Below are 13,420 nucleotides of genomic sequence, written 5' to 3'. Positions count from 1 at the left end.
AGCCAGCTTTGCTCACAGGCAACGAACCCGGGGGCACTGGGATTGCCACCATAGTGCTCGGTAGAGGGTGGGGGACCCTCGGCTGGGGTTGGGGGACCCTCTGCTGCTATGGGCCGCCATGGGCGAGTGCACTGGGGGGGGGGGGCAACTGCTCGCGGCACCACCGTGCCAGCCCCTCGATCGTGTGTACCCGTTCTGGGTACAACTCTTTTCCCTGCCTGCCTGCCCCATCAATCACCCATAACCCCCATCGACCGCCGAGGCCTTTGGCCGCATGGCTGAAGGCCATTTCTGAAAGGGAATTGGTAATCGTGGTTAAATGAGCAATTCACACAACCCAAGTGGATTCCCGTGGGTGAGCTGGCCAGGTAGCATGTGTGAGCCATTGCCTAGATTCCTGGACACTGTGCTTGAACATTCTGGGAGACAACACCACACACGCAACAGCCAACATCCGAACACCCAGGGGATGGGACATAGCTCTGGGGTCATGTCCACAGCCAGAAGGTGGGTGGATGCCACGAGGAGGGGAAGATGTCTGGAGAGATGGGCCAAGGGTTCATGGGTCAGCCCTCATTGAGGAAGAAAATGATAGAGGCATCATACTGGTTGTGCACAAAGGTGTTTATTGTGTTTGACAAGTCCCCACCCTGTTAAGTAATGGGTTAAGAGACATTGCAATTAGTTGTCTCATTTATGTTAGGTATCCAATAATTGATACTGATTATGTAAAGGGGCTTCAGGTGGCCTTTGTGTTAGGTGATGTGATGTTAGAGTTTTGTGCAGAGTCTATTGAAGTGAAATAAAGGTGTTGGTGAAAATGAGCAGAACTTTTGACTCTTTATACAACAGCAACTAAACGTCTAACAAATGGTAGCAGAGGATGGTTGCTGTGCAAATGTGAAGGGTTGAAAAATACAACTTTTCCAGACCAAACCAAGGACTGAGTGAGAAGAAAAAAACCCCAAGATATATGACTGAACCTAGGATAAAGATGGCCGGATATGACTATCCCCCCTTATTTTCTGAAAGGGAATCGTACGACCAATGGAGAAGTGCAGTAGTTATATGGACTAAGGTAACTACCTTGGGAAAGAGAAAACAAGGTATGGCAATGGCTCTTTCTCTACCTTATGACAGTAAAATCCGGAACAAAGCGTTTTCTGAGCTGGAATTGGAAGAGTTAGACTCAGAAGAAGGTCTGCAGACTCTATTACATTATATGGATAAGATTTATGAGAAGGATGACTTGTTAAATGCGTATGAAGCATGGTCGGATTTTGATAGGTTCCGGAAAATAGAGGATTTCTCCATTGAAGACTATATAATGGAATTTGGCAGACTATATAAAAGGCTGCAGAAACACAACCTGGAATTTCCACAGTCTGTGTTGCCCTTTAAATTACCTGACTGCTAGAGTGAGCAACATGGATAGGCTCCTGGTTTTGACAGAAGTTCAGTTTGCGGATAAGGATACCTTATCGATCAGATGACAGAAGCTTTAAAAACGTTTCTGGGGAAACATTCGATTCCGATGGCTCTGATGACCCAAATAGGTCAGTCTGCAATAATGCAGAATATGGAAAATACACTACTAACAGTATGGCGAAATCGTATGGCTACGAACAGGACCCAAGACTATAGAAGGAGATCAGGACCCGGAAATTATGAAGACAGAAACCCAGTTAAAACCTACAATAGGAAGATGAACCCCAGAAATGCACGGGGCATGATAAATTGATGTTTTCGATGTGACTCTCAATACCATTATGCTTTCAACTGTCCAACATGTTATAATAGTGTTTGAAGCTATACATGACACGGAAGAGTCAGAAGAGGAAAAAGATAGTGATAGGAAAAAGAAGGCATTGTCCTATTAACAAGCTGTTTTACGCCGGTAATGAGGGTGTTGGTTGCAGAATCCTACAATTGAGCTGTATTGGACAGTGGCTGCACATCTACTGTGTGCGGAATTGACTGGTTAAAATGTTACCTGGACTCTTTGAATGCTGAAAATCATAACAAAGCTAAGGAATTTAAAAGTTCCACAAGTTTCAGGTTTGGGGATGATAATACTCTGAAGTCGCTGAAAAGAGTGGTGATCCCTTGCAATATTGCCGGAGTGAATCATTTCATTAGCACAGATGTTGTATCAAGTGAGATACCTTTGCTTCTGAGCAGACCGTCGATGAAGAAAGCACACATGAAACTGTATATGGAACAGGATAAGGCAACAGTTTTTGGAAAGGCGGTGGACTTACAATTTACACAGTCAGGACACTATTGTATTCCATTACTGACAAATAATATTTCAAGTAGAGTTGTTAAGGATGTGTTAATGGCAGTTGAAAATGGGACTTTAGCTGATAAAAAGCTTTTTGTATTAAAACTGCATAGGCAATTTGCGCATCTGTCTCCTCGGAGGCTGAAAAATGTATTAAAGGATGCAGGGGTAAGGGATGATGACTATACTAAACTGATAAAACAGGTTAGTGATCACTGTGAAGTTTGTAGGAAGTACAGAAGGACACCAGCACGACCGATAGTAACCCTACCTTTGGCCAGGGATTTTAACAACATTGTGGCCATGTACCTTAAGATCTGGGCTAAAGCCAGTAATATATTTATTTTGCATTTTGTAGATTTAGCAACCAGATTTAGTCAATCAACAATTGTACGAAGTAAAGAAAAGAGAGTAATTCTGGATCAAATTGTGGAAAAATGGATAGGGATAGGAATGGGCCCACCGGCAAAATTCCTTACGGACAATGGGGGAGAATTAGCTCATGATGAATTTAGGGATATGTGTGAAAACGTGAATATCACAGTTATGAATATGGCTGCGGAAAGCCCATTTAGTAGTCTGTGAAAGAAACCATGCTGTAGTCGATGACATGCTCTGGAAGATTTAGGCAGATAGACCAAATTGCAGGCAAAATTCAGCTTTAGCATGGGCATTACATGCAAATAATTCATTGCAGATGGTTGGGGACTATAGTCCCTATCAATTAGTGTTTGGTAGAAATCCTAAAATTCTGTCCATTTTGGATGACCAGCCTCCAGCTTGAGAAGGGACTACAATTAGCTCTGCCTTTGCTGAGCATTTAAATGAATTACCTAGCAGTAGAAAAGCCTTTTTGGAAGCAGAAGTCTCTGAAAGAATTCACAGAGCTTTAAGGCATAATGTACGGCCATCAAATACCGTTTTTCAGCAAGGAGACATAGTACAATATAAGAGAGACAATTTGAATGAATGGAAAGGTCCAGGGAAGATCATAGGCATAGATGGCAAAACAATTATTTTGCAACATGGCAATCAAACTGTTAGGGTAAATTCATCAAGGATAATGGGTACAGATTACAAATTTTCAAATTTAGACAGAGCAGACGGACATGACAAGGAACAAGGGTCATCTGGTACGCATGTGTTACAGAAATATGAGGACCAGTTAACTGATATAGACAGGGTTTCTGTAGAGGAACACAACACTTCTGATGAATTAGAACAGGCTATTTTTCCAAAAGGACAACTGCCAAAAGTTGGTACAAAAGTGACATAGGTGCCCGAAGGGTCTAGTCAATGAAAGGATGCAACTGTTATTAGTAGATCAGGGAAGACCACTAGAAAGTAGAAACATTGGTTTCATGTACAGCATTCAGGGAGGGAGTCAAGACAATGGATTGGGAACATGAAGTTCAAAAATGGAGGGCACTGAAACGCAGTGCCAGTTCAGATAGTACATCGGATAGTGAACAGGTCCACAGGAAAAGGTCGAGAACTATTAAAGGACATCCCACAGCAGAAGGGAAAGATCAAGCAGTAGCAGAACGAGAAACCAGGCGGGAGAGGGGACGTAGTTTATCAAGGTCTCGGAACACGAGTAAGACTACGAATACTAATAGCAGTAGAAGCCCACATGCACATAAGATTTTGGTGGCTTCCAATAAATTAGATGAAAAAGTTATCGAAGTTGCAGACAGCAAGAACTGCATAGTTGGAGTGAATTTGGGGTATACACGGAAGTACCGGATAGGGGACAAAGAGCTCTATCCCACAGATGGATTTGCACGGAAAAAGTTCTTCTGGATGGAACTTATAAGGCAAAGGCCAGGCTTGTGGCAAGGGGATTTGAAGAAAACTTAGAAGATCAGGATTTAAGGGTAGATTCACCTACAGCAGGAAAGGTTATTTAAAGATCTTCTTGGCTCTATTAGCCACAAAGGCATGGGAATGCAAATCTATAGATATAAAAGCTGCCTTCTTGCAGGGGCATCAGCTCCAGAGAGCCATTTTTCTCCGTCCTCCTAAAGAAGCAGCTAACACGGAAGGGGTACTCTGGAAGTTGAACAAATGTGTATATGGATTAAATGATGCGTCTAGAGTCTGGTATTTTTCGGTAAGGTCAGTTTTGTTGAAGTTAGGCTGTTGCCAGTTGAAAGCAGATCCGGCAATGTTTTACTGGCACTATAAAGGAAATCTTTCTGGCATCTTTATGATGCTTGTCGATGATTTTTTGTGGGGTGGGACTAGTGATTTCGAAGCTATTGTAATCTCTGGTTTGAGGAAAGAATTTAGGGTTGGAAGTCAGGCTTCCGGTGCATTTAAATATATTGGACTGGAAATTGGACAGACTAAGTTAGGGGCAACTTTACGTCAGCAATCTTATATGGAAAGCATCAGTCCAAAGCAATTAGTCGTGGCCGGGTTTCACAAAAAGACGCAATGGTTTCAAAGTTGGAAAAAAAGCAACTGCAAAGTTTAATTGGGCAACTGAATTGGTTAAGTCGGCAGACTAGACCGGACGTGAGTTTTGATGTCTTAGAGTTGAGTACAAAAATGAATGATCCCGAAGTGGAAGACATAATAAGAGCAAATAAAGTGTTGGTCAAACTAAAAATACAGGAGTGTGTTTTGAGGTTCCCGGTTTTAGGTGATCTTAGGCATTTGAAACTCATAGCTTATAGTGATTCATCCTATGCAAATTTATGTGATGGGGTTTCAGGAGGTTTTATAACTTTCCTTTTGGGGAACAATGGTAAATGTTGCCCTCTTGTGTGGGAAACAAAGAGAATGAGATTGGTCAAATGCACTTTGGCTGCCGAGACGTTAAGCCTTGTAGAGGCGGTGGATATGGCCTTTTATATATGTCAGATATTGACAGAAATTTTGGGATTTTCTTTTTTGACAAACAATTTTATTGAGGCATTTTGGCATAGTAAACAACAACAATACAAAACAGTGTGTAAAGAACAATCAACATAAAGCAAAAACTAGCTCCCCTCCCAAAAGGACCCGCCTAACTATGTTGCCCTAAGCAACCCCCCCCCCCTCCCGCTGACGATTAATTTTCCGCGAAGAAGTCGATAAATGGTTGCCACCCCCGGGCGAACCCTGACAGTGACCCTCTCAGAGCGAACTTAATTTTCTCCAGACCGAGAAAGCTTGCCATATCCGATAGCCAGTTCTCCGACTTCGGGGGCTTTGAGTTCCTCCATGCCAGCAGAATTCGTCACTGGGCTACCAGGGTAGCAAAGGCCAAAACGTCAGCCTCTCTCTCCACCTGGACTCCCGGATCCTCCGAAACCCCAAAAATTGCCACTTCTGGATTCATCACCACCCTCGTTTTCAGTACCCGGGGCATAACATCCGCGAATCCCTGCCAGTAGCCCCTGAGTTTTTGACAGGCCCAGAACATATGGACATGGTTCGGTGGTCCTCCCGAACATCTGGCACACCTGATCTCTAATGCAAAGAATTTACTCATCCGAGCCACTGTCAAATTTTGGGATTTGACCGATTGACTGTCACATTATACCTGCTGGCTCGGACAGAGGAAACAGCACCTGTCAATTCCTGGAAAGGGAATACCAGTTAGCTGGGTTTAAACCCCCTCAGATATTTGATCTGCAAGCCTTTCATTCATATCCCTGTGAAATTGCTTTAACTAGGCTGTGATTGCCAGCTTCCACACACACCCAGTTGTCTGCATTGTTTCATTCATCTCCCTTCACACTTGAGTGGCTTTGAAGTACCCAGCTGTGAAACTAACCAGTGTTCTCAACATCTAGCCCAACGCTGGATTCTCCACCTGATCGCGAATCGCCCTTCCGGCGTTGCGTGAATGAGACTCCAGCCCTCGATTTTCGAATGTTCTTATTCCAGCTTCCTTTTCAGTTGGAGTCATCGACAATGGTTATGATCTCCTGCTTTTCTACTGTTGCTATCTTGAATGTATTAAAACATGCTGCTGTGCAGAGAGACCTGGGTGTGCTAGTGCATGAGTCGCAAAAAGTTGGTTTACAGGTGCAACAGGTGATTAAGACGGCAAATGGAATTTTGTCCTTCATTGCTAGAGGGATGGAGTTTAAGACTAGGGAGGTTATGCTGCAATTGTATAAGGTGTTAGTGAGGCCACACCTGGAGTATTGTGTTCAGTTTTGATCTCCTTACTTGAGAAAGGACGTACTGGCACTGGAGGGTGTGCAGAGGAGATTCACTAGGTTAATCCCAGAGCTGAAGGGGTTGGATTACGAGGAGAGGTTGAGTAGACTGGGACTGTACTCGTTGGAATTTAGATGGATAAGGGGGGATCGTATAGAAACATATAAAATTATGAAGGGAATAGACAGGATAGATGTGGGCAGGTTGTTTCCACTGGCGGGTGAAAGCAGAACTAGGGGGCATAGCCTCAAAATAAGGGGAAGTAGATTTAGGACTGAGTTTAGGAGGAACTTCTTCACCCAAAGGGTTGTGAATCTATGGAATTCCTTGCCCAGTGAAGCAGTAGAGGCTCCTTCATTAAATGTTTTTAAGATAAAGATAGATCGTTTTTTGAGGAATAAAGGGATTAAGGGTTATGGTGTTCGGGCTGGAAAGTGGAGCTGAGTCCACAAAAGATCAGCCCTGATCTCATTGAATGGCGGAGCAGGCTCAAGGGGCCAGATGGCCTACTCCTGCTCCTAGTTCTTATGTTCTTATAACAAAGATGCGCATTATGTTGGAGGGAAACCAAAGCATGTGTTTTTCAATCAGTACGTTGCGTTACTCTGTGGTTATGTTGAATGCCAGCTACCCTTTTGTAACTGCTCTGCAATAAATGAGGAAGGAGGAGCAGGGGAACCTAATAGAGAAGAGGTCCAATCTCAGACAGAACCAATGAATATAACTTTCTGCAGTTTGAATTTCCTTGGTCAAGTTTGCATCACTGTAGTAGGGCCGGTGAGTGCACTATTTACAGAAACATCTGCTTCCTCATGGAGCGGTCTGGTTGGGATGCACAAGGTGGGGTTATCTCTCCTGGCGGTTTTCCATCTTTCCGATCCCTTGTGTTGATAGGGTCCATGTCAGTTGGTGAAGTCAAAACTAAGACACAGCAGTTTTCTTCTCCAACACACCAGTGTCCCAGCTATCCCCATTTATGGGTATACACATTCCCATCACCTTTTTTAAAAATATATATATTTTATTCAAGCTTTTTGGCCAAACATAACAATACGTAGTGTTTCTTTTACACAACAATAAAGCAATATAAATAACCGTGGCCAGTTTTAAACAAATAAATAAATAATATATAAACAAAAACAAAACTACATGGCAACTGCCTTGTCCAAAATAAATACTCTCCAAAAATACAATCCAATATACAATTGCATATACCAAATACCTATACATATACAATAACATCCCTGAGAGTCCATCCGATTCTCCCCCCCCCCCCCCCCCCCCCGCCCCTGGGTTGCTGCTGTTGTCTATTTCTTTTCCATTCCCTCTATCTTTCTGTGAGGTAGTCGACAAACGGTTGCCACCGCCTGGTGAACCCCTGAGCCGAACCCCTTAACACGAACTTAATCCGTTCCAACCTTATGAACCCTGCCATATCGTTTATCCAGGTCTCCACCCCCGGGGGTTTGGCTTCCTTCCACATTAACAATATCCTGCGCCGGGCTACGAGGGACGCAAAGGCCAACACGTCAGCCTCTCTTGCCTCCTGCACTCCCAGCTCTTCTGCAACCCCAAATATAGCCAACCCCCAGCTTGGTTCGACCCGGACCCCCACCACCTTCGAAAGCACCTTTGCCACCCCCACCCAGAACCCCTGTAGTGTCGGGCATGACCAGAACATGTGGGTGTGATTCGCTGGGCCTCTCGAGCATCTCGCACACCTATCCTCTACCCCCAAAAATTTACTAAGCCGTGCTCCAGTCATATGCGCCCTGTGTAGCACCTTAAATTGTATCAGGCTTAGCCTGGCACACGAGGACGATGAGTTTACCCTACGTAGGGCATCAGCCCACAACCCCTCCTCAATCTCCTCCCCCAGTTCTTCTTCCCATTTCCCTTTCAGCTCATCTACCATGATCTCCCCCTCGCCCCTCATCTCCCTGTATATGTCCGCCACCTTACCGTCCCCCACCCATGTCTCTGAGATCACTCTATCCTGCACTTCCTGCGTCGGGAGCTGCGGGAATTCCCTCACCTGTTGCCTCGCAAAAGCCCTCAATTGCATATACCGAAATGCATTCCCTTGGGGCAGCCCATATTTCTCCGTCAGCGCTCCCAGACTCGCAAACGTCCCATCTACAAATAGATCTCTTAATTGTACTACCCCAGCTCTTTGCCATGCTCCAAATCCCCCATCCATTCTCCCCGGAACAAACCTATGATTGTTTCTTATCGGGGACCGCACCGAAGCTCCTATCCCTCCCCTATGCCGTCTCCATTGCCCCCAAATTTTCAATGTAGCCACCACCACCGGGCTTGTGGTGTATTTCTTTGGTGAGAACGGCAACGGCGCCGTCACCATTGCTTGCAGGCTAGTCCCCCTGCAGGACGCCCTCTCCAATCTCTTCCACGCCGCTCCCTCCCCTTCTCCCATCCACTTACACACCATTGAAACATTGGCGGCCCAGTAGTACTCGCTGAGGCTCGGTAGTGCCAGCCCCCCCCTGTCCCTACTACGCTGCAAGAATCCCCGCCTCACTCTCGGGGTCTTCCCAGCCCACACAAAACTCATAATGCTCTTCTCAATTCTTTTGAAAAAAGCCTTCGTGATCACCACCGGGAGGCTCTGGAACACAAAAAGGAATCTCGGGAGAACCACCATTTTAACCGCCTGCACCCTACCTGCCAATGACAGGGACACCATGTCCCATCTCTTGAAATCCTCTTCCATCTGTTCCACCAACCGTGTTAAATTAAGCCTATGTAATGTACCCCAATTCTTGGCTATCTGGATCCCCAGGTACCGGAAGTCCCTTGTTACCTTCCTCAACGGTAAATCCTCTATCTCACTGCTCTGCTCCCCCGGATGAACCACAAATAGCTCACTTTTCCCCATGTTCAGTTTATACCCTGAAAAATCCCCAAACTCCCCAAGTATCCGCATTATCTCTGGCATCCCCTCCGCCGGGTCCGCCACATATAACAACAAATCATCCGCATACAGAGATACCCGGTGTTCTTCTCCCCCCCTAAGTACTCCCCTCCACTTCCTGGAACCCCTCAGTGCCATGGCCAGGGGCTCAATCGCCAGTGCAAACAATAACGGGGACAGAGGACATCCCTGCCTCGTCCCTCTATGGAGCCGAAAATAGTCAGACCCCCGTCCATTCGTGACCACACTCGCCATCGGGGTCCTATACAGCAACTGTACCCACCTGATATACCCGTCCCCAAAGCCAAATCTCCTCAACACCTCCCACAAATAATCCCACTCCACTCTATCAAATGCTTTCTCGGCATCCATCGCCACCACTATCTCCGCTTCCCCCTCTGGTGGGGGCATCATCATTACCCCTAGCAGCCTCCGTATATTTGTATTCAGCTGTCTCCCCTTCACAAACCCAGTTTGGTTCTCATGAACCACCCCCGGGACACAATCCTCTAGCCTCTTTGCCATTACCTTGGCCAAAATCTTAGCGTCCACATTCAGGAGGGAAATAGGCCTATAGGACCCGCATTGCAGCGGATCTTTTTCCTTCTTTAGGAGGAGCGATATCGTTGCCTCTGACATAGTCGGGGGCAGCTGCCCCCTTTCCCTCGCCTCATTAAAGGTTCTCATCAGTAGCGGGGCCAGCAAGTCCATATATTTCCTATAGAATTCAACTGGGAATCCGTCTGGTCCCGGGGCCTTCCCCGCCTGCATGCTCCCAATCCCTTTCACTACTTCCTCCGTCTCAATCTGTGCTCCCAGTCCCGCCCTCTCCTGCTCCTCCACCTTAGGAAATTCCAACTGATCCAGAAAGCACATCATTCTCTCCTTCCCATCCGGGGGCTGAGCTTCATATAATCTTTCATAAAATGCCTTGAACACTCCATTCACTCTCTCCGCTCCCCGCTCCATCTCTCCCTCCTCATCTCTCACCCCCCCTATCTCCCTCGCTGCTCCCCTCTTCCTCAGTTGGTGGGCCAGCAACCTGCTCGCCTTCTCCCCATATTCGTACTGTACACCCTGTGCCTTCCTCCATTGTGCCTCTGCGTTACCCGTAGTCAACAAGTCAAATTCTACATGTAGCCTTTGCCTTTCCCTGTACAGTCCCTCCTCCGGTGCCTCCGCATATTGTCTGTCCACCCTCAGAAGTTCTTTCAACAACCGCTCCCTTTCCCTACCTTCCTGCTTTCCTTTATGTGCCCTAATAGATATCAGCTCCCCTCTAACCACTGCCTTCAGCGCCTCCCAGACCACTCCCACCTGAACCTCCCCATTATCATTGAGTTCCAAGTACCTTTCAATACACCCCCTCACCCTTAAACACACCCGTTCATCTGCCAATAATCCCATGTCCATTCTCCAGGGTGGACGCTGTTCTTTTTCCTCCCCTATCTCCAGGTCCACCCAATGTGGAGCGTGATCCGAAATAGCTATAGTCGTGTACTCCGTCCCCGTCACCTTCGGGATCAGTGCCCTTCCCAAAACAAAAAAGTCTATCCGTGAATAAACTTTGTGGACATAGGAGAAAAACGAAAACTCCTTACTCCTAGGTCTACTAAATCTCCAGGGGTCTACTCCTCCCATCTGCTCCATAAAGTCCTTAAGCACCCTAGCTGCAGCCGGCCTCCTTCCGGTCCTGGACCTCGATCTGTCCAGCCCTGGGTCCAGCACCGTATTAAAATCTCCACCCATTACCAACTTCCCCACCTCTAGGTCCGGGATACGGCCTAACATACGCCTCATAAAGTTGGCATCATCCCAGTTCGGGGCATATATGTTCACTAAGACCACCGCCTCCCCTTGCAATTTGCCACTCACCATCACGTATCTGCCCCCACTATCCGCCACTATGGTCTTTGCCTCAAACATTACCCGCTTCCCCACTAGTATAGCCACCCCCCTGTTTTTTGCGTCTAGCCCCGAATGAAACACCTGCCCCACCCATCCTTTGCGTAGTCTGACCTGGTCTATCAGTTTCAGATGCGTCTCCTGCAGCATAATCACATCTGCCTTAAGTTTCTTTAGGTGTGCGAGTACCCGTGCCCTCTTTATCGGCCCGTTCAGCCGTCTCACATTCCACATGATCAGCCGGGTTGGGGGGCTCTTTACCCCCCCCCCTGTCGACTAGCCATCTCCTTTTTCAATCCATCTCCTCACCCGGTTCCCACGTAGCCATATCTCCCCCCAACGGCGCCCTCCCGCCCCGACCACCCCACCCCATACCAGCTCCCCCTTCTCCCCAGCAGCAGCAACCCAGTTAACCGCCCCCCACCCGCTAGATCCCTCACTAGCGTAAGCGTAATTGCACCCCCCATGTTGCTCCCAGAAGTCAGCAAACTCTGTCCGACCTCGGCTTCCCCCCGTGACCTCGGCTCCCACTGTGCGAGGCCCCCTCCTTCCTGCTTCCCTGTTCCCGCCATGATTGCCATAGCGCGGGAACAAAGCCCGCGCTTCCCATTTGGCCCTGCCCCCAATGGCCGGCGCCCCCAGCTCCTCATCCTCCCTCCCCCCCTCCCCCACGACATGGGGAAGAGAGAAAAGTTACAGGGTTGCAGGATTGACAACTTGGGAAATCATCTCTTCCCCCTTTTCCCCCTCTTCACCCCACATATTCGCCCCACCACTTTGTCCCAAACGTTCTTTTTCTAGCCCGCTTATTCCAGTTTCTCCTCGACAATAAATGTCCACGCCTCTTCTGCCGTTTCGAAGTAGTGGTGTTTCCCTTGATGTCTGACCCACAGTCTTGCCGGCTGCAGCATTCCAAATTTAACCTTCCTTTTATGCAGCACCGCCTTGGCCCGATTAAAGCTTGCCCTCCTTCTCGCCACCTCCGCACTCCAATCTTGATATACGCGGATCACCGCGTTCTCCCACCTACTGCTCCGAGTTTTCTTTGCCCATCTGAGAACCATCTCTCTGTCCTTATATCGGTGAAATCTCACCACTATGGCTCGAGGAATTTCTCCAGCCCTCGGTCTTCGCGCCATAACTCGATAGGCTCCCTCCACCTCCAACGGGCCCGTCGGGGCCTCCGATCCCATTAACGAGTGCAGCATCGTGCTCACATATGCCCCGACGTCCGCCCCTTCTGCATCTTCGGGAAGACCAAGAATCCTTAAATTCTTCCTCCTCGCATTATTCTCCAGCACCTCCAGCCTTTCCACACACCTTTTGTGTTGTGCCTCGTGCATCTCTGTCTTCACCACCAGGCGTCCTCATTCTCAGCAGCCGTGGCCTTCACGACCCGAAGCTCCTGCACCTGGGTCTTTTGCTCCTCCTTTAGCCCTTCAATCGCCTGTAATATCGGGACCAACAGCTCCTTCTTCATCTCCTTTTTAAGTTCTTCCACGCAACACCGCAGGAACTCTTGTTGGTCAGGGCCCCATATTAAACTGCCTCCTTCCGACGCCATCTTGCTTTGTGCCTGCCTTCCTGGCCGCTGCCCTAGAGGATCCACCGCAATCCGGCCACTTTCCTCTCCTTTTTCCATCCATGTCCAGGGGGGATTCCCTTCTGGTTTATCGCACAGTGTTTTTAGCCGTTAAAATTGCCGTTGGGGCTCCTATCAAGAGCCCAAAAGTCCTTTCCACTGGGAGCTGCCGAAACGTGCGACTTAGCTGGTCATCGCCGCACCCGGAAGTCCTCCCATCACCTTTTTAACCATGTAATTACCATTAAACTGCAACAATATGCTTGCCTTTAAACATAAACAATGTAATTAGAAAGATATTGACACATAGCAAGCCAGCAGTAATGTGCACACAGGCTTATTGCAATGGATGATTGTGGTAGACACACACACATATCTCTCTAATCCCATTTAGAGTGGTAAACGACCCAGGTAAGAGATTTGTCCCTGTCTAATGGCAAATGGCTTCATGGCGACGATGCATGATGCTCTTTCTTATCGGAACTGCCAGACTGGCTGTGAGGGTAAGGAGGTCCAAAAATGGGCAGTCTCTTTTTGAGCAAGAGTCCTTTCTTTCGGG

The 13,420-nt window shown here is 47.6% G+C and overlaps 2 protein-coding genes across 26 annotated transcripts in view; both read left to right on the top strand.

Moving 5' to 3' along the window:
* LOC140429207 (sorbin and SH3 domain-containing protein 2-like) overlaps positions 1-13,420 on the top strand; it is a 1,121,994-nt gene that overhangs the window by 583,449 nt on the left and 525,125 nt on the right. The gene's annotated exons all lie outside the window — the stretch shown is intronic.
* LOC140429208 (uncharacterized) overlaps positions 1-13,420 on the top strand; it is a 298,619-nt gene that overhangs the window by 150,219 nt on the left and 134,980 nt on the right. The window lies entirely within an intron of this gene.

The sequence above is a fragment of the Scyliorhinus torazame genome, chromosome 9 (genome assembly GCF_047496885.1).
Source record: "Scyliorhinus torazame isolate Kashiwa2021f chromosome 9, sScyTor2.1, whole genome shotgun sequence".
In the NCBI taxonomy this organism is placed as follows: Eukaryota; Metazoa; Chordata; class Chondrichthyes; order Carcharhiniformes; family Scyliorhinidae; genus Scyliorhinus; species Scyliorhinus torazame.
The sequence above is the reverse complement of the archived record's forward strand: the minus strand, read 5'-3'. Positions and strand labels throughout refer to the sequence as shown.